Source organism: Mobula hypostoma, chromosome 1 (assembly GCF_963921235.1).
Source record: "Mobula hypostoma chromosome 1, sMobHyp1.1, whole genome shotgun sequence".
NCBI classification, from domain to species: Eukaryota; Metazoa; Chordata; class Chondrichthyes; order Myliobatiformes; family Myliobatidae; genus Mobula; species Mobula hypostoma.
In genome coordinates, this window is record NC_086097.1 from 67,374,589 (window position 1) to 67,395,754 (window position 21,166).

A 21,166-nucleotide genomic window follows, 5' to 3' on the forward strand; every position below is an offset into this window, starting at 1 on the left:
GGTAGAGAAAAAAAAATACTGTAGATCAGCCACGATTGAATGGTGGAGCAGTCTTGATGGTCCAAATCACCTAATTTTGCTTCTGCGTTATGTTCTTATGATCAATATCCTGGTTGTAAATTAATCAGTGTTAGTCACATTTTCAACACTACTTCCTTCATTTGTAATCTCTGATTATGAATCCCCAGATCCTATTTGCTTTATTAACCACTGTTTCAATATATTCTTCCATTTTCAAAGATTTATATACATGCTCACCTTTCATTTCAGCATACTCTTTAGTACAGTGCTCTGTAGTCTACAATGTCCCTTATTTTCTTTTTCTGCAGAACCATAAAAGCAGCCAATTCACATTTTGAAGACTTTAAAATATATTATTAGAAATTGCATTTGTAATTTGAAAACGGTGCCCTGCGTCAGAGTGCAAATGTGGACACTGCTTTCCCTCAATTTAGGTGAGATGGCAGCACTTCCCATTCCATGTTAGAATTCACAAGTTGGTACTATTGTCTCAGTAGTACTGGATGAAAAAGGAAGTGCATTTAAAATGTAAATACTTGAAATCTCATATGGCATTGCAAATCTGGTGATTTCTTTGTTCACAAAAAAGCCTGGCTGTGATTCAAACCATCACAATAGAGAATTGTTATTTGACCAAATGGTACAAGGCTGTAGCATTGTATTAATAAGTTCTGTTATGTTCTTCATTGTCCTGTTGTCTATTTTGTTTATTATGTTTGTAATAATTTGTGAAATAAATTAGATTGAATACATTCATTACAACGAACAATTAATTTACTACTCTCTATTGACACAAGATAATTCAAAACTCTGCTGTTCTTGTCCAGATTTCGAAGTCCCATTCAACTGTTACTTTCATGCTTAATAACCTACAATGGCTGCTGTTGAACAATCCCTTAATTTTAAAATATCCTTCTATATTCTGACGTTCATCTGCGGTTTCACCCTCCTCTTTATTTGCACTAGATTTACAACTTTCAGAAATAACGGAACTCTTCCAATTCTGTCCTTTCTATCATCTTGGAATTAATCACTCCACCACTGACAGGGAGCAACCTCAGGAATTCTTTTATAAAACATTACTGGCCCTCTAGTTCTTTCCTTCTTTAATTTCCTAAAATCTATCACATTGACAAAATTTTGATCATGCCATAAAATGCTCTTGTGGTTTGGTATCAAAAAATGATTGAATATACTTCTGTAAAGATTATACTGTAATTATCTAAATTAAAACTAATCCATACAAATCATGAGAAACATGGTGGAAATATAGGCAATTTATGACCTGAAGATGGCGCCATAATGTGCTAAAATGACTGCAAAGCAATATAACTTCTTAGAAGATTCCTTATTATGGAATACGTGTGGGTTTACACACATTTTTCCCAAAGAGGGAGGTAGCATTTTGACGCAGTTTTGAAAATTCTTTATTATAACACCCTTTAATATTTTAATAGTCTTGTAAAAGTAAATCAGGTAACGCCAGAAGATGAACTGCTGCAGTGCGCTGAAATCAGTGGATAATTTTTTTTCACCATTCTACAGAAGGGCATTTCAGTTCTGGTCATTCCTCGGCCTAAAATCAATTGTCATTGTGTTCTGAAGTCCTTCAACAAAGTTTCTAAAGTATTTTAGCAAGTTTAAAAAAGACCATACTTGTCGTGTGTAAGTCTAGTTCACAGGTGCTAGACACTCTTGTGTAATATTGACTCCTGTAGTTTTCTTTATTTTAACAGAAGAATTACTTGTAATACCCTGGGTTTTGCTAGTGAATCACTTTATGAGGTTACATCTGAACAGTTTACAAGCTTGCAAGATAGTCTTTTTCCGTTTTGGCAGATCCCTCTGACCAGGGAATGTATGATGTGCTTCATGGCCACAGTACCATAAACTGGCTTCTTTTTATATTTGCTTAAGATAAAGTCAAAGTCAAGTTTATTGTATTATGCACCGGTACAATGCAAAACATACTTGCAGCACCACTCGGGCAGTAGGGTCATGATAAGCAGCATTCACAAGAAAACATAAATTAAACATAAATTACACATTTTTTTACAAGAAATAACACAATTAGAACAAAAGAAAGACAATTTTACTGCAAATTTTTATCAGAATGGTCATAGTGCTGTTAAACTGTAGGATTTTGCTACTTGTTTCAGGAAACAAATGGTTGAAGAGAAGTAGCTGTTCTGGAACCTGGCTTCTGTTACTCCTGCCCAAAATTAGCTGTGAAAAGATGGCACGACCTGTATGATGCGGGTCTTTTATAACAGATGTTGGATGCTTGAGGTGGCTCCTCCTGTATATACCACCAATAGTGGGGAAGGGTGATGTATGGGGCAGGGTTCACTACTCTCTGCAACTTCTTATGTTCCTGTGCATTTGAATTGAATTGCCATATCAGATTGTGATGCAAACAGTTAGGGTACTTCAACAGTACATCTATAGAAGTTTGTTAGAGTGTTCAGTGACAAGCTAAACCTCCTTAATCTCTTAAGAAAGTAAAGATGCTGGAGCTATTTCCTTATGATTGTATCTATTGTCTGGGACAGGTAATCCCATATGTTAATACCCTGGAGTTTAAGGCTGCTGACTCTTTCCATTGCCAATCCCCCAATGTAGATAGGCATGTGTTCATCTTTCTTCCTCCCAGCACCCTGCTCTTCAGTTTTGCTGACAGTGAGTGAAAGATTGTTGTTGAAGGAATACTCAATTATATGTTTTGATTTCAAGATTCAATACAGTAAACAGTCTATATTCCTGACCTTCCAATAAAAGCAAATTAATTTATATACGTTTGTGTATGCACAACTTAAGTTACTTCTTAGCATTACGTTGCTGTACAGTCAACATAACATTTTTATCATAATTTTCCAATGCAATAACATAAATACTCCAGGAAAATTCTAGGAGAGGTTTCAATTGGCAAAAAGTTCTCCCAGTTGCGCTGGTGGTTGGTTCATTTAGGCTTGGTTGATCCGCAGTACTCTTGTTCTGCAGCAGAAATTATGGTGTAACATCTGAGGACATAAAAGCATAAGAAAATAGGAGCAGGAGTTGGACATCAAGTTGTGGTATTCAATATGATCATGGCTGTTGGCTTGTTATCAGCTTCTATCCACCAAACCTCATCCCTAGTCTCAGGTGACATCCATTCCTATGCTAAAACCTTCCTAATTTTTACCACATCAGATCTATGCGGTGACAACAATGTATAATTATAAATTTCTGCTATCTTTCTTCTTTTTTTTCCCTCAGACACTTCACAGGAACCATTGTCAAATTGTACGATGTTGTGATCTTGCCTTATCCCTTTCTTGATACCCTTTGCTTGTAACTGGCCTTTGTTACTCTGCATTGAGTTACAAGGCAATTCTCCAGAATGCATTTCTGGCATTCCTTCTCCTTCATCCATTACTGCTGCTTGTTGTAGTACTCACATGATTTAATCTGTTCTCTCTTCCTGTAGTTCTCTTTAGATGCATGGACCAGAAACTTGTTGCTTGCTATCCAATTCATCAACCGTGGCTTTGGACAGGTCTGAGGCTATAGGATTTGGCACATCTTGCCAGGTCTAAATATATTTATCTCAACAGATATACCCTCAAACCTGAATCTCAAATTTCACATACAACATGGCTTCTTTTCTGATGTGGTAGAAATCTATCACTTTCACACCTACAGTAATCCTGTGCAACTCATGACAGCAGTTTGTTGTTTCAAGCAAATCTGTTCTTAAAGTTGATGTAACATTGAAGTCAAATGCAATGGAGACAAAATATACAGTAAATGGCAAGGTGGATTGATGTAATTAAGCATTGAAAAACACGGATCTTGGGATGTAAGTCTATTGAGCCTGGGAAATGCAACAGGTTAATAGGGTGGTTAAGAAGGTGTACAGCATGCTTGTCATCAATGGTTGGGGCATGGAGTATAAAAGTTGGGAAGTCATGTTGTAGTTGTATGAAACTTTGGTTTGTCACATTTGGAGTACAGCATGTAATTCTAGTTGCCAGGATGTGGAGGCCACGGAGAAGATACAGATAAGGTTCACTGGAATGTTCCCTGGATTGGAGTCTATTAGCTATAAAGGGAGGTTGGATGAAACTTGAATTGTTATTTTCTGTAATGACAGAGGCAGAGGAGAAAGTTGATAGACGTATCCAAAATTATGAGAGGCATTTATAGAGTAGAAAGCCAGAGTCCATTTTCCAGACTGGAAATGCCAAATACTAGATGGATAAGACCCACCCAATCCGCTCATGAATTCCATAGTGGCTGATTTATTATTCCTCTCAACCCAATTCTCCTGCCTTCTCCCCATAACCGTTGAAACCCTCACTAATCAAGAACCTAACAACCTCTGCTTTAGATATGCCCAATGACTTGGCATCCACAGCCACCTGTGGCAATGAATTCTACAGATTCACCACCCACTGGCTGAAGAAATTCCTCCTCATCTCTGTTCTAAATGAATGTCTCTCTATTCTGAAGTTGTGCTCGCTGATCCTAGATTTCCCCACTATAAGAAATATCTTCTCTCCATCTATTCTATCTAGGCCTTTCAACTCCAGTGAGTACAGGCCCAGAGCCATCAATCCCTCCTAATATATTAACCCTTTAATTTCCAGAGTCGTTCTCATGAACCTTCTTTGGACCCTCTCCAAAGTCACACACCTTTTCTTAGATAAGGGGCCCAAACCTGCTCATAGTACACCAAGTGCGGTCTGACCATTACCTTATAAAGCCTCAACATTACACCCTTGTTTTTATATTCTAGTCCTCACGAAATGAATGCTAACATTGTATTTGCCTTCCTAACCACTGACTCAACCTGTACATTAACCTTTAAGGAATCTTGCACGAGGACTTCCAAGTCCCTTTGTACCTCTGATTTTTGAATTTCCCCCATTTGGAAAATAGTCTATGGCTTTATTCCTTCTACCCAAGTGCATGACCATACACTTCCCTACACTATAGTTCATCTTCCACTTCTTTGTCCATTCTCCCAATCAGTCTAAGTCCTTCTGACGACTCCTTGCCTCCTCAACACTACTTGCCTCTCTACTTACCTTCATGTCATTCTCAAACTTGGTCAGAAAGCCATCAATTCCATCATCCAAATCGTTGACATATAATGAGAAAATAAGATGTCCCAACACTGATCCTTGATGAATGCCACTAGTCACCGGCAGCCAGCCAGTAAAGGTCACCTTTATCCCCACTCTTTGTCTTCTGCCAGTCCGCTAATCTTCTATCCATGCTAGTATCTTTCCTGTGATACCATGGGCTCTTGTTAAGCAACCTCATGTGCAGCACCATGGAAATGGCCTTCTGAAAATCAATGTAAATAATATCCACTAACTCTACTCTGTCAATCCTACCTGTTATGTTCTCATGTCCTTTGAGGAAATAAGAAATAGGAGCAGGAGTAGGCCATCCGGCCCACCGAGCCTGCCCCACCATTCAATAAGATCACGGCTGATCTGTTTGTAAACTCAGCTCCATCTACCTGCCTTTTCCCCATAACTTTTAATTCCCCTACTATGTAAAAATCTATCTAACTGTATCTTAAATATATTTAGTGAAAAAGCCTCAACTGCTTCCCTGGGCAGAGAATTCCACAGATTCACCACTCTCTGGGAAAAACAGTTTCTCCTCATCTCCATCCTAAATCTTCTCCCCTGAATCTTGAGGCAATGTCCCCCAGTTCTAGTCTCACCTACCAATGGAAACAACTTTCCTACTTCTGTCTTATCTACCCCTTTCAAAATTTTGTATGTTTCTATAAGATCCCCTCTCATCCTTCTGAATTCTAGAGAATATAGTCCCAGGTGACTCAATCATTCCTCATAGGTTAACCCCTTCATCACTGGAATCAACCTGGTGAACCTCCTCTGCACTGTCTCCAAAGCTAGTATATCCTTCCTCAAGTATGGAGACCAGAACTGCACACAGTACTCCAGGTGCAGCCTCACCAGTACCCTGTATAGTTGCAGCATGACCTCCCTGCTCTTGAATTCAGTCCCTGCAGCAATGAAGGCCAACATTCTGTTTGCCTTCTGAATCACCTGTTGTACCTGCAAGCCAACTTTTTGCAATTCATGAACAAGCACTCCCAAGTCCCTCTGCACAACACCATGCTGCAATCTTTCACCATTTAAATAATAATCTGCTCTTTTATTATTCCTTCCAAAGTGTATGATCTCGCATTTACAAATGTTGTATTCCATCTGCCAGACCTTGGCCCACTCACTTAACCTATCTATATCCCTCTGCAGACTCTCCACATCCTCTGTACAATTTGCTTTTCCACTCAGTTAGTGTCATCAGCAAATTTTGCTACACTACGCTCAGTTCCCTCTTCCAAATCATCAATGTAAATGGTAAACAGCTGCCTCATTGCACAGGACTAGATCTAAGATAGTATTTTCCCTTGTAGGTTCACTAACATGCTGCTCAAGAAAGCCATCACGGATGCATTCTATAAAGTCCTCCTCAAGACTTCCTTGACCGACCTGATTCACCCAATCCCCCATGACAACTGCCGTTCCATTCTTACAAGCCTCAGTTATTTCTTGGTTAATCGTCTCTGCCAGTGCAATATTATTATTAGGTGGCCTATAGATAACACCCACCAGTGATTTTTTTCCCTTTACTATTCTTAATCTCTACCCAGATGGACTCAATATTCTGCTCCGTAGATCTTATATCATCTCTCACAATCGCCCTGATCTCATCCCTAAACAAGAGCGCCACCCCACCTCCTCTGCTTTCCTGCCTATCTTTCTGTATTACCTGATACCCTTGGATATTTAATTCCCAGTCATCTCCACCTTGCAACTAGGTTTCTGTAATGGCCACTAAATCATATGCCTTGGTACTGATCTGTGCCACAAGTGCACTAACCCTGTTTCTAATACTATGGGCATTTAGATAAAGTGCCCTTATACTCATTGAATTCCAACAAAAATGCCAGGCAAGATTTCTCTTTAACTAAACCACGTTGACTTTGGCCTGTTTTAACATATGCCTCCAAGTGACCTGAAACCTCATCCTTAATAATGGACTCCAACATTTTCCTAACCACTGAAGTCAGGCTAACTGCCCTATAATTTCCTTTCTTCTGCCTTTTTCCCTTCTTAAAGAGTGATATTTGCAAATATTCAGTACTTCAGAACCATTCCAGAATCTAATGCTTCTTGAAAGATCACTATTACTACCTCTTTACTTTCTTCAGCTACTGTACCTCTTCCAGAACCCTAGGGCGCAGGTGACTTATCTACCTTCAGACCTTTCAGTTTCCCAAGCACATTCTCCTTTTTAATAGCAACTACACTCACTTCTGCCCCCACACACTCTCGAATTTCTGGCATATGCTAGTGCCTTCCACAGTGAAGACTGACGCAAAATGCTTATTAAGTTCATCTGCCATTTCTTTGTTCCCTATTACTACCTCTCCTGTATCATTTTCCAGGAGTCTGATATCCACTCACACCTCTCTTTTACTCTTAATATATCTGGAAAAACTTTTGGCATTCTCTTTTATGTATGTTATTGGCTAGCTTTTTCTCCACTTATGGTTTTTTAGTTGCCTTCTGTTGATTCTTAAATGCTTCCCAATCCTCTACTTCCCACTATGTTATTTGCTATATTATATGTCTTTTTTGCTTTTATGCTGTCTTTAACTTCACTTGTCAGCCATGGTTGCATCATCCTCCTATTAGTATACTTGTTCTTTGGGATTTATCTATTCTGTGACTTCCAAAATGCTCCAGAAACTCCAGCCATTGCTGTTCTCCTGGTGTCTCTTTCCAATCAACTTTGACTGGAGCCTCTCTCACGCCTCTGTAATTCCCTTTTCTCCACTGTAATGCTGATACATCTGAATTTAGCTGCTTCCTTTCAATTGCAGGGTGAATTTGATCATATTATGATCATGGACCCCTAAAGGGTCCTTTACCTTAAGCTCTCTAATCACATCTGGTTTATTACACACTATACAATCCAATGTACTTTCCCCTAGTGGGCTCAACCTCAAGCTGCTCTAAAGAGTCATCTCACAGGCATTCTACAAATTCCCTCTCTTGGGATCCAGCTCCAACCTGATTTGCCCAATCTACCTGCATATTGAAATCTCCCAATACTATCACAACATTGCCTTTTTTACAAGTCTTTTCTATTGCCCATTGTAATTTGTATCCAACAGGCTGGTTATTGGTTATTGTTCGGAGGCCTGTAGATAACTCCCAGCAGGGTCTTTTTACCCTTGCAGTTGCTTAACTCTACCCACAAGGATTGTACAACTTCTGATTCTGTCACCTCTTTCTAAGGATTTGATTTTATTTTTTTACCAACACAGTCTGCCTTATTGCCTGTCCTTTTGATACAACGTGCATCCTTGGATGTAAGCTTGCAACGATGATCTTCTTTCGGCCACGACTCAGTGATGTCTGCAATGTCATACCCGCCAAGTTCTTACTGCAATACAAGATCATCTACAGTACCTTATTCCGTATGCTGTGTGCATTCAAATATCACATCTTTAGTCCTGTATTCATATGCCTGCATATTGCACTTCAACTCATCCCACTGACTGTAATGTTTCCCAATCATTTGCATGTCCTTCCTCACAGCCTCACTACACACTACATCTACTTGTATACCAACAACCCCATCCTCAGGCTTATCACTCTGGTTCCTATTCCCCTACCAACTTAATTTAAACCCTCCCCAAAAGCTCTAGCAAACCTGTCCCCAAGGATATTTGTTCCCCTTTGGGTTCAGATGCATGTTGTCTTTTTTTTGTACAAGAATTCCAAGAAAGTTTCCAAGAAAATGATTTTTAACTAAGGGCAATCTGAAATTTGCAATGCATAATTACCTTGCCCATTTTACAGGAAACCTTATTTACATTTGTGCAGGCATTAGCAATTAAATCAGTGAACCAATCTGATCAAGGGTCAAAAGATGCAGTATGCTTCTTTAATTAGAAGACAGAAAGCTATTCAAGATTAATGATAATTGCATTGCTAGACAACCTTCAACTCCCCCTTGTCAATTTATTTCTTAGAGGTATTGAATGATGAATTCTCAGAATTATGTGACCTTGTCAGCAGAATAACAATTTTTGCATTTGAATAGTGAAGTACATTAAGCTTAACAGTTCTTCACCTAATTCTCAGAAAAAAAATGACAAACTGAACGATGGAATCATTCCAGTTCTAAGCGAAATAGTATCCCTCTGCTCCAGAAATACTTATTCTTGAAGTGTAAACATATTCATCATTTATAACCATGAAAATGTACAAAGAACATTGTGCTTTTTTTCAGCTGAGATGCTAAAATGAAGAAATGTTCCTAATTTTGTGTTTGATCTAATTTGAACATATAAAAATCTTATAAATAAATTGAGAATAAAATATTTCTGTGATAAATGAATCAATATACAGTATTATTTAAATACTACAGTTGTTTTATCTTTGTTTATGAAGAGTGTGACCATTCAACTTAATGTAAATCTAACAGCATTTGATCCAGTTCAAAGATCACTTGGTGATTTTAACCACACAAACATCAGTTACTTCATTTAATCATGAAATCCACTACTTTAGGGCACATCCATCATAAACTTAGTTAGGCCTGGTTTAATATCTACTGGTTCAGCTGGAGATTGTCACTAATCATTACTTGCACTCCAATTTCCCCTCACACACCTGATTAGAAAGTACAGTTTTATATTACCAACCACTGCTGAAGCATAACTCACACAAAAGAAAAGCCTTTTAAAATAAATGGCCCCTCCGATGGGGCGGCACGGTAGCGTAGTGGTTAGCACAATGCTTTACAGTATAGCTGATCTGGGTTCAATTCCTGCCGCTGCCTGTAAGAGTTTGTACGTTTTCACTGTGACTGTGTGGGTCTCCAACCACAGTTCAAAGACTGGAAGGTTAATTGGTCATTGTAAATCGTCCTGTGATTAGGCTAGGATGAAATGGGTGGTTTGCTGGGTGGTGTGACTCGAAGGGCCTATTCCGTGCTGTATCTCAATAAATAAATAAGGTATCCACATGTGAACGTTGGTGTGGCTCAGCAGGACAGTCTGCTGCAGATGTTAAAGATTTCTATTTAAATCTCTTACAAGTCTGAGCACATTCTTGGAACAGCACAGAGTGGCAACTTCACGATATACTGTAGCACCTGAACCTCTGCTTCCATTGAGGCACGTATGGAGGCCAGCCAAAGCCTTTTCTAACGTACTGTAGAGGCTCAGTCTATGTGGAGCTGCTTGCGCCCAGCCATCAGTGAATTATCAATTGTTGGCATGGAACTGGAGGACAGGGACAGCAGCACTGTGATCTGGTTTGCACCAGGAGAGTGCCAGTGGCACTCCAGAACAAGAAAGTGCTGATTTCTCTCAAGGATCCGGGATCTGCAGTCCAAGCGATGTTCATCCTGTGGCTGTGGTGAGCCAGATGGAAACCTCTTCCTTCCACTGGCTGTGGTAGCAGAGGGCCCTGAGAAATAAATACAAGGAGTCTGAGAATTTGAAGGCCCATCTTAAGTCAAGTCAAGTACATTTGTGATCAAGGAATGTATAAATTATACAGCTTTCAGACCTGTTTGCTTCCTGGCAGCCTCAAAGTAAGAAACCTAAAAGAACCCAATTAAAACAATAAAATAAAGACCAACCGCCAATGCACAGAGAAACGGTAAAAAAAACACAAATCATGCGAACAGTAGAAGCGAGCAACAATGTTCTGAGCCGAAGTGAGTCCTTAGGTCCGAGCCCTGGAGCACCCCAGAGTAGGCGCCAATCCTTGGTGTCAGGCCATCGTATTAGGGTATCATACGAAGGGTAAGTATTACTGCCAGTGCTTGGACTGCAGATCCCGACTTCCTGAGTGATATCAGCACTTTCTTGTACGAGAGTGTCACTGGCACCCTCCTGATACAAGCCAGATCACAGTGCTGCTATCCCTGTCCTCCAGTTCCATGCCAACAATTGATGATAGTTCTTTTACTAGGTCCAGAAAAACAATCTGGAAAGCTGCCACTAAAATGAAGCATTAGTTCCTATTTTAATTTTGAATTTATATATTTCAATTGACTTCAGTTGTTACATAGTTATGTTCTTTGTCATAATTGACTCTGCTCTCATCTTCGATTGAGTATGCAGCAAGGGTGGAGCGGATGCCACTGGAAGAGAGAATCAATGCATGTTTCTCTTGTCTTTGTATACGTCACCTTTAGGGGGTTTTTTTGAATGTGTATGACCATGGCTATATCGTGGAGGTCAGGTAGTTTTTACCATCTGTAATCAATTTAATTACCCAGCTATTTCCTCTTCCACAGCTATTTGTTACTTATGCAGAAAGAAAGTAATGTAAAGCTGAGATTGGCCTAAGGTAAGCACAGGCATGCAGATATTGTGGAGCAAGGAAATTACTCCATTATTGAGAGTGCATCCTCCAGTTTCCAAAATCAGGAGCAAATGCCTGACAGCTGCTTTCAAAATGTTAGCATTACAGACCCATTTAGAGTACAAAGTATTCAGTGAAGTAATGGAGAAAAGTTTATTTCAGACACAAGTGAATTAAGCAGAACTGTTTAATGCATTTCAGCAGAGTGAAGCATTTGATGGAAACCAGGCAATATAGTTCAAGAACCCAGCTTTTTCCTGAATCAGTTTGTTGGACCTAGTTGACCATAGTCTTTGTGTTATGAGGTCATAAGGTACAGGAGCAGAATTAGGCCATTCTACCCATCAAATCTGCTCCGTCATTCTACTGCGGCCGATTTATTATTCCCACTCTCCTGCCTTCTCCTCGTAACCTTTGATGTACTTGACTAATCAAGAAGCTGTCAACTTCTGCTTCAAATATACAATACCGAATGACTTGGCCTCCGCAACTGTCTGCAGCAATTAACTCCACAGATTTTCCACCCCGGCTAAAGAAGTTCCTCCTCATCTCTTTATTAAAGGGACATCTTCTATTCTGAGTCTGTGTCCTCTGGACCTAGACCCTCCCATACTCTTGAAGAAGGGCAGCCCACAGGGCTCCTAAACTAGAAGAGCAGGAGAATTTGATAAATTATTTCATTACTTGTAGTTTGCAGTTCACCAGCTTAGATTGCTATTTCCGGGACTGCTGAGGGGCAAGGATTTCCATAATCGGTTAAAAATAGTGAGGGGCAGCTGAATATAGCACTGAGTCAGTGTTACTTGGAACAGCAAGGAAATGCTTTGTTGCTCAACTTTTCAAAATAGGATCCTGTTATTCTGATTTATTCGTATCAATCAGAACGCCTTTGGCAAGGTGCTACACAGGAACTTCTAAACAAGATAAGAGCCCATGGTTTTACAGGAAAGATACTAGCATAGATAGAAGATCCATACACAAAATGATGGAGGAACACAGCAGGCCAGGCAACTTCTATGGAAAAAGTAGAACATAGTACATAGAAAACCTACAGCACAATACAGGCCCTTTGGCCCACAATGCTGTGTCAAACATGTACTTACTTTAGAAATTGCCTAAGGGTTACCCATAGCCCTCTGTTTTTTCTAAGCTCCATGTACCTATCCAAGAGGCTCTTAAAAGACCCTATTATATCTGCCTCCACCATCGTCACTGGCAGTTCATTCCACGCACTCACCACTCTCTGTGTAAAAATCTTACCCCTGACATCTCCTCTGTACCTACTTCCAAACACCTTAAAACTGTGCCCTCTCATGTAAACCATTTCAGCCCTGGGAAAAAGCCTCTGACTATCCACACGATCAATGCCTTTCATCATCTTATACACCTCTATCGGGTTACCTCTCATCCTCTGTCACTCTAAGGAGAAAAGGCCAAGTTCACTCAACCTATTCTCATAAAGCATGCTCCCAAATCCAGGCAACATCCTTGTAAATCTCCTCTGCACCCTTTCTATAGTTTCTACATCCTTCCTGTAGTGAGGTGACCAGAACTGAGCACAGTACTCCAAACGGGGTCTGAGTGGGGTCTGACCAGGGTCCTATACAGCTGTAACATTACCTCTCAGTTCTTGAACTCATGTTTGATGAAGGCCAATGCACCGTATGCCTTCTTAAACACACAGTCAACCTGCATAGCAGCTTTGAGTGTCCTATGGACTCGGACCTCAAGATCACTCTGATCCTCCACTCTGCCAAGAATCTTATCATTAATACTATATTCTGCCATCATATTTGACCTACCAAAATGAACCACCTCATACTTATCTTTGTTTGAACTCCATCTGCCACTTCTCAGCCCAGTTTTGCATCCTATCAAAGTCCCACTGTAACCTCTGACAGTCCTCCACACTATCCACAACACCCCCAACCTTTGTGTCATCAGCGAATTTACTAACGCATTCCTCCACTTCCTCATCCAGGTCATTTATAAAAATCACAAAGAGAAGGGGTCCCAGAACAGATCCCTGAGGCACACCACTGGTCACCGACCTCCATGTAGAATATGACAGAATATAGTCGATGTTTCGGGTCGAGACCCTTCAGCAGGACCTGCTCGTTTCCATTGACGCTGTCTGGCCTGCTAAATTCCTCCAGCATTTTGTGTGTGTTGCTTGGATTTTCCAGCATCTGCAGATTTTCTCTTGTTTATGAATAGACAGAAGATTGTCTAAATGGCAGGAGGCAGCAGGGGGCCATTTCTGGTTGTCTGCCTGTGACGAGTGGTGTTCCACAGGGGTCAGTATTGGGATTGATTCTTTGCACATTTCATGTCAAAGATTTGAATGACAAATGGATGTCTTTGTGGCAAAGTTTGCAGACAACAGAAAGACAGAGAGGCAGGTGGTATTGTAATGAAAACAAAGTTACTGCAGTGACACTGAAGCTAGTGGATACAGAAGTGTTTTATTCAAGAAAATGAGACACTCTTGGAGGAAGAGGCCTGTTCAACCCAGTATTACATGACATTTATATGCTAAAGATCAAAGGTAACAGCAGGACAATTATATAGTTCAATGTACCTATAATGCTCTATAATGCTTCCTTCCTCAATCAACAATGTCCACAGTTCCAGAAAATTATAGTCCAGGGGTGCATTTTAAATTGAATCTACAATTCATATTCATATCCATATCTGAAAATTGGCTGCTGTTATTACAGAACTTGCTGAACCTAATCCAGAATACGCCCTAACGAGTAGCGTTGAGGAAGCAGAGCATCTGCAGAAGGACTTAGACAGATTAGGAGAATGGGCAAAGAAGTGGCAGATGGAATACAGTGCATAGAAATGCATTGTCGTGCACTTTGGTAGAAGGAATAAAGGCATAGACTATTTTCTAAATGGGGAGGAAATTCAGAAATCAGAGGTGCAATGGGGCTTGGGAGTTCTCGTGCAGGATTCCCTAAAGGTTATCTTGCAGGTTAATTTGGTGGTAAGGAAGGCAAATGCAAAGTCAACATTCATTTCAGAGGACTAGTATATAAAAACAAGGTTGCGATAGTAAGGATTTCTAAGGCATCGGTCAGACTGCACTTGGAATAATATGAGCAGTTTATAGTCCTTTATCTATGAAGAGATGCACTGGTATTGGAGCGGGTCCAGAGGAGGTTCACAAGTTTAATCAGAATCAGATTTAATATCACCGGCATATGTCGTGAAGTTTGTTAATTTTACAACAGCAGTACAATGAAATACATGATAAATAAATATAGAGAAAAAAACCTGAGTTACAGTAAGTATACATATCTATTAAATAGTTAAGTTAAAAAGTAGTGCAAAAGAAACCAGAAATGAAAACAGAAATGAAAGTAGTGAGGTAGTGTTGATGGGTTTAATGTCCATTTAGAAATCAGATGGCAGAGGGGAAGAAGCTGTTCTTGAATGCTGAGTGTGTGCCTTCAGGCTCCTGTACCTCCTTCCCAATGGTAACCATTGCTAGTGGAAAGAAGTGGGATGATATTTGGAAACTTGACTTTTTGAAGCGTCATTTGGCAAGTAAATCGCATTTGGACGGTGTACAAAAGCTCAGGCAACAGAACCCATCATTACCCGTTACAAGAGTGCTACGCATGTTACAGTTGAGTGCAGATGAGTGAGAGCGAAAACGATCGAACTCAGAGGAGATCAGAGTTGAGGTACAAGAATGGTCAGCTTTTGATTTCTCCGCAATTGCAGGTTGTGACTTCACATTTGGCGATGAACAAGTTAATGCCTTATGTCTAAAATATCATGATTTTCTAGCTGAAAATATTGTAATAGTTAGACAGTTTAATGATTTCAAATTTTCCGTGCAAGAAAAAATTAAATCCAAACCGAATTCAAACTTTTCTCAAATGGTGGCATTTGTACTTCAAAATGAACAGTTTTGCGATCTTGCACAGTTGATGTTCATTGGGGGAATCTTTCTTGCGTCTAGTGCGGACTGTGAGCGGGGTTTTAGCCTAATGAATCAACTCAAAAACAAGCTGAGAAACCGTTTAGGTGAATGTCATTTGGATATGTTAATGAGAATCAAAAGCTATCAATGCGATGAAAGTTCTATTTGTCGAGACAGAGCTTACAAAGAATGGGTAAATGCCAAAGACAGGACAGAGAAAAAATAACTGAGTGACTTAAATATGATAAAAATCAAATATCTCCAACCTGATGGCATGAACATTGACTTCTCGAACTTGCGTTAATGCCCCTCCTCCCCTTCGTACCCCATCCCTTATTTATTTATTTATTATTATCATTATTATGATTTTTTCCTTTCCCCTTTTCTCTCTTTTTTCTCCCTCTGTCCCTCTCACTATAACTACTTGCCCATCCTCTGGGCTTCCCCCCCCTACCCTTTCTTTCTCCCTAGGCTTCCTGTCCCATGGTCCTCTCCCTTCTTCAGCCTCGTACCCCTTTTGCCAATCAACTTTCCAGCTTTTAGCTCCATCCCCTCCCCCTCCTGTCTTCTCCTATCATTTTGGATCTCCCCCTCCCCCTTCCACTTTCAAATCTCTTACTATCTCTTCTTTCAGTTAGTTCTGACGAAGGGTCTCGGCCCGAAACGTCGACTGTACCTCTTCCTATAGACGCTGCTCGGCCTGTTGTGTTCACTAGCATTTTTTGTGTGTGTGACTTAAATATGTATGTTATTTTGTTGTTATTCTGTGCAGTTTTATGTCAAATATTTTGTAAACCTACATAAACTGTCCCATGTGTGCATTCAGTGTCACAGGAAAAAAAATTGCACGACATAAGATTTTTGCGCACACTGACTACTAAAAATTAGAGGGAACATTGCTTACAGGTTGCTCCCAGAGTAACCCCAGCTTCACTACCACAGTTATTCCCTTTGTCTGAGCCATCATCCTCCACTCTCCCTGCTACTGATACCAACTTCTTTTCTTTTTCTCAGTTTTAATGAAGGTTCTTCTCCCTGAAACAGTAACACTGGTTCTCTTTCCACAATTAATGTAAATATGTGTGAAACCATTTCTGACATTTGTTTAACATTATATGCCTGTGTGCACTCTGAAAGCAAAATTGAATAAAAAAAGCTTTCAAACCCTTTTATAGCTTTCCATCCTACAAGTCATTGCAGTGGAATTGCACACACTGCAAGTATATATGTTTAAGGACTTTGAGGAGATTTGGTTTGTCACCAAAGAGAGTCACAAATTTCTACAGATGTACAGTGGAGAACATTCTAACTAGTTGCCTCACTATCTGGTATGGAGAGGCCACTGTACAGGACTGGAAGAAGCTGCAGAAAGTTGTAAAGTTAGTCAGCTCCATCACGGGCACTAGCATTGAGGACCCCTTCAAAAGGCGATGACTCAGATAGGCAGAATCCATCATTAATGACCTGAACATGCCCTCTTCTCATTGCTACCATCAAGGAGAAGTTACAGGAGCTTGAAGACACACACTCAACATTTCAGGAACATCTTCTTCCCCTTTGTCATCAGATTTCTGAATGGACAATGAATCCATGAACACTTCCTCAGTACTTTTCCCTCTCTTTTTGTGTGTATTTATTTTGTTAAATATACTTTTTATTGTAATTTATAGTTTTTATTATTATGTTTTGCAATGTACAGCTGCTGCAAAACAACAAATTTCACGACATATGCTGATGTTATGAAACCTGATTCTAACTCAAGTTCTACATTATAAGACAATGATTCTTGAGACTTCGGCGAAAACATGTCCCACTAAGAAAAGTGCTAATTCCGTTGAAAATGAATAACATTTTCTTATTTAAAATAATCAGGGTTGATCATCTGAGGGTCTTTTGCACACATGCAACATTTTTTGTTTTATAAATTATATGATTATATGATAGCCCAGTACCCACAAAATCAGTTGTCCTCAGACAAGAGATTATCATTTCAATTTGATAAAAAAAAGTGTGAATAAATCATTTAAAATGCATAATATATATGCCAGATGAAAGAGTAGAGTGAAAAAATACTTTAAAACTAAAAGCAGTGAATTTTCAACAATATTCATTCTTATTTTGTGGTTGCTCAAAATGTGTCCCAAGTTTTTGTCAACACCATCAGATATTTATAAAAAAAAGCAATAAAATCAGGCAACCACATGGTCAACTATATTCCTGAGGACCCCTTTTCCACACTCCACATCTGCTAAATGCAACAAGGTCAAACAAGCTCCTGTAAGTTTGCTATTTTTTCAATAATCTTAACATATTTATTGATGTTGCTATTGTCACAACCATGATGTGTCAGCACTGTCTCTTTTGTATAGAAAAAATTATTTTAATTTATGTCATAAATTTATGCATTTTAATTAGAGGCCAGAGGCAGCTAGTAACAGAGGGAAGACAAGATGGCTGCTGTATACAACTCATGCATATCATGTAAAAAAGTGTGTTTTTGTCACTACCGTTGGACGTCAACGCCGTCAGGTTTTCTGTCTGACGGTGGTGACACATGGTTTGATGGTGTTGACAAAAACATCCAAATCATCCTTAGTGGAGGCTTGAATATAATTTATGATCACAATAAATAGTAATATGGCTTGTAATGTTTCATTAACCTCTTTATTTATAATACACATAATTTCCCCCTTATTTCTTCCACACACAGGCCTACAATATTTCCTTACTATATGTATCCCCAATGACTAAAACCATAAATGAATTTAGTTGCACCATTTCATAATTATTTTATAAAATTTAATTTATAAAATAATAATTAAATTCATAGTAATTTTGCACAATTTTATAGTAATTCCATTAAATTCTGACCTTCCTTTTATATATTTTAGGAAGTTATGGCTAGGCAGCAGCTATCGGTGGAGGAGCGAAGGAGAAGAAACAGAGAATACCAAAAAAAGCAGAGAGAGAAAATATATAGTGAGCCAGAGTTAAAGGAGGAATACCTGAGAAAGGAAAAGCAAAGATGGAAGAAGAGAGTAGAGGATGGGAAGATAAAAATTATCAGCGATTTGAATGAAATGGAAAAGAGGAGTAAGAGAAAGGCATGGAAGCATAGACAGCAAGAGTTGAGAGTGTAAGAGAAAGTGCCCAGAACGCCCAGAAACTCCCCCAGATAGTCCATTGGATCAGACTATACAGGAGCCAGCTTGCAGTAGGCAGTCTATAATAGGGGAAAGGGGAAGAAAGAAAACAAGAGCAAATAACTTGAGAGAGATGAAAGCTTTGAAAAAGAAACTTTGAGATAATAAAAGATAGGAACAAATTGAAAAAGCGTTGGCGACGACAGCAAACTAGAAATATGACAGATATATTTGCTGATGTCATTAATTGTGGAGATTGGCTTGCAGTCATTTATGACCAAAATTGGTGGTTAGCAAAGGCTGTCACTGTGGATGCTTATCATCAAGATGTTCAAGTGGAGTTTTTCCACCCACATGGGCCCAACACACGCTTCCATCCAAAACCAGGTGGAAAGGATATGTGCTTTGTACCAGTTGAAGATATTCTGGTCAAACTGATGGAGCCATCAACACTGGGTCGTGCAAGCAGGACGAGGGAGATCTAACACCTGTCTGCTGAAGTCATGGACTTCATAGAGGAGGAGCATATTAATCGACTACTTCCTGATAAAGTGACTGAACGTTTTCAAAGATTTTCAAGCCCAGAAATGGTTGGAATTTTTTTTTTAGTTCCTGGTGTGTTTTCTGATGTTTATGCTTAAACATTGCAGTTGTACCGTAGTTTTTATTTTGCTGTTTACTGTTGTATTTACAGAAGGATAAAATGTACATGACAAATTGTTATTTGTTGTACCAAGTTGTTAAGCAAGGAAGCATTGACTTGAGTGGTGAAAAGGTTGGAACTGTTTGTTATAATTAGGCCACTGCCACCACCGTCAGGTCTCAGTCACCACCATCGGATGGAACTTACTTTGTTTTAAATTAATATGCTTACAATCTGTTCCTCCAAAACAGTTGATTTATTAAAGTAATTGTTTCTTTAAAATGTGTTTTTTTAATGTCCAAAATTGTTATTTTGTATATTTAATGCTAATGATAAAAGTTGCATGATGTAAGAGTTTTTAAAGGAGTACACGTGAACTAGTACGTTTGTATAAAAAATGAACAAAAGTGAATATTCAACATTTAACAGCATATATGTGTACCTATGGTGTAGACACAATGATTTAAAAGCTCTAAATCTATATAAGACTAAATAAATAGGAACAATTAGCTTTTTATTGTGTCTGTGTTGACAAAAACTAAGTAATGACAGGAAAAACACATATTTTATGAAAAAATTACAAAATCAGGTTGCACTGAAATATTGCTTGATTGCTGAGACCTTGCTCTAAAAACATATAAGTTTAGATTTCTTAACATTTAAAATTTTTTCTTTTCAAAATTAAAACCTGTTTTATCCAAATTCTGAAGAATCAGTGAAGAGTTACAGTAATATTTACCTCCGCAGAGATGTATAATTATAGCTGTGCCTATTCAATTCTTTGAATTTCTGGCACAAGTGCTCTTTTATTACGCTCCTCAGAGAGACAGGAATGTAACACTTCATGTATGGTCTTGGGGTGTAAGGTCTGCAGACTTGAGTCTTTCTTCCTAAATTTCTGTTGGAGTGAACAGGCATGTTTGCTCTGTGTATAGTCTTTTGTCTATAGCTCCAGCAGATGTGGGACAATGAGTAAGATCACTGCAGAAGTGGCTCTGGCCTTGGTTTAAGTTTGGAGAAATGTCAAGAAAGTTCATTCAAAGCAGATCAGGCTCTCCTCCTGTGGTGCCTAATAACTTCAGAACTCCTGTGCACCAGCTAGAAGCAGGGTGACAAGTAAGTCTGTTGACTGTCACAACGGTTTCTAAGATAAATTAACTGTAAAAATGAGCATTAGATGAGTATTGACAGTACCCATGTGCAACCTAAGTGGCAAGAATTTGGTGTGTACAAGCAGAAAAAGTAGAGTGAAGTTCTGGCTACCTACCTACCTACCTACCTGTGTGAATTATCAAACCACTTAATTGTCAACACTTAATTAAAATCTGGCTACCTAGCTTCTTACCTACCTGTGTGAATTATCAATCCATTTAATTGTCAACACTTAATTAAAATCCTAGAAGATTTTGTATTTCACTTGTACCTTTGGCAGCTATGGATTTTATGGTTTTCATCATGCAAACAAATAAAATTCCTTCTTTAAATTATTACCCTAAATTCATTTTTCCCAATTAGGAGCAGTAATAGAGTGTAATGTTTTGTCCTAGTACTAATTTTTAAAAGTTGTCAAAGTATCGCAGTCTTTAATCATGATCCCATAGGGGCAGTTTTCTTAAATCTTCCTTATTTGGAAAGCAACTGACTTTTAAAAAAAAATGCCTGTTGGAATTTTTCCATGCTGGTGGGACTTAGCTGCTGTAATATGGGAGGTCGGTTCAAAAGGATGCACGTAATTCACATCAATCACAGTTATAATTATCCTAAAAATGATAGAGGGAAGGAAGTGAATCTCCCACTCCACCGAGTGCTTGATCTGGAAATTTTTGTGTAAACTGTCCACACACTAAGGGAAGTCCTTTGTGTCAGGAGATTACCGATGACAATAACAGGCAAGCCAAGCTGGAAAGGGCAGTAGATCTGAAAGTATGGAAGAAGTATCATGACTTTTCCAGATACACTCACATTCAGGTTTATCTATTTATCACATGTACATTGAACT

The 21,166-nt window shown here is 39.0% G+C and overlaps 1 long non-coding RNA gene across 1 annotated transcript in view; it reads left to right on the forward strand.

Annotated features, from left to right (window-relative positions):
- The window catches only part of LOC134347786 (uncharacterized), a 97,588-nt gene extending 78,227 nt beyond the window's left edge, over positions 1 to 19,361 (forward strand). Inside the window, exon 3 of the long non-coding RNA XR_010018249.1 lies at positions 18,273 to 19,361. This is a non-coding gene — a long non-coding RNA (uncharacterized LOC134347786). The remainder of the gene's footprint in view (positions 1 to 18,272) is intronic.
- The last annotated feature ends 1,805 nt before the right edge of the window (positions 19,362 to 21,166 follow it).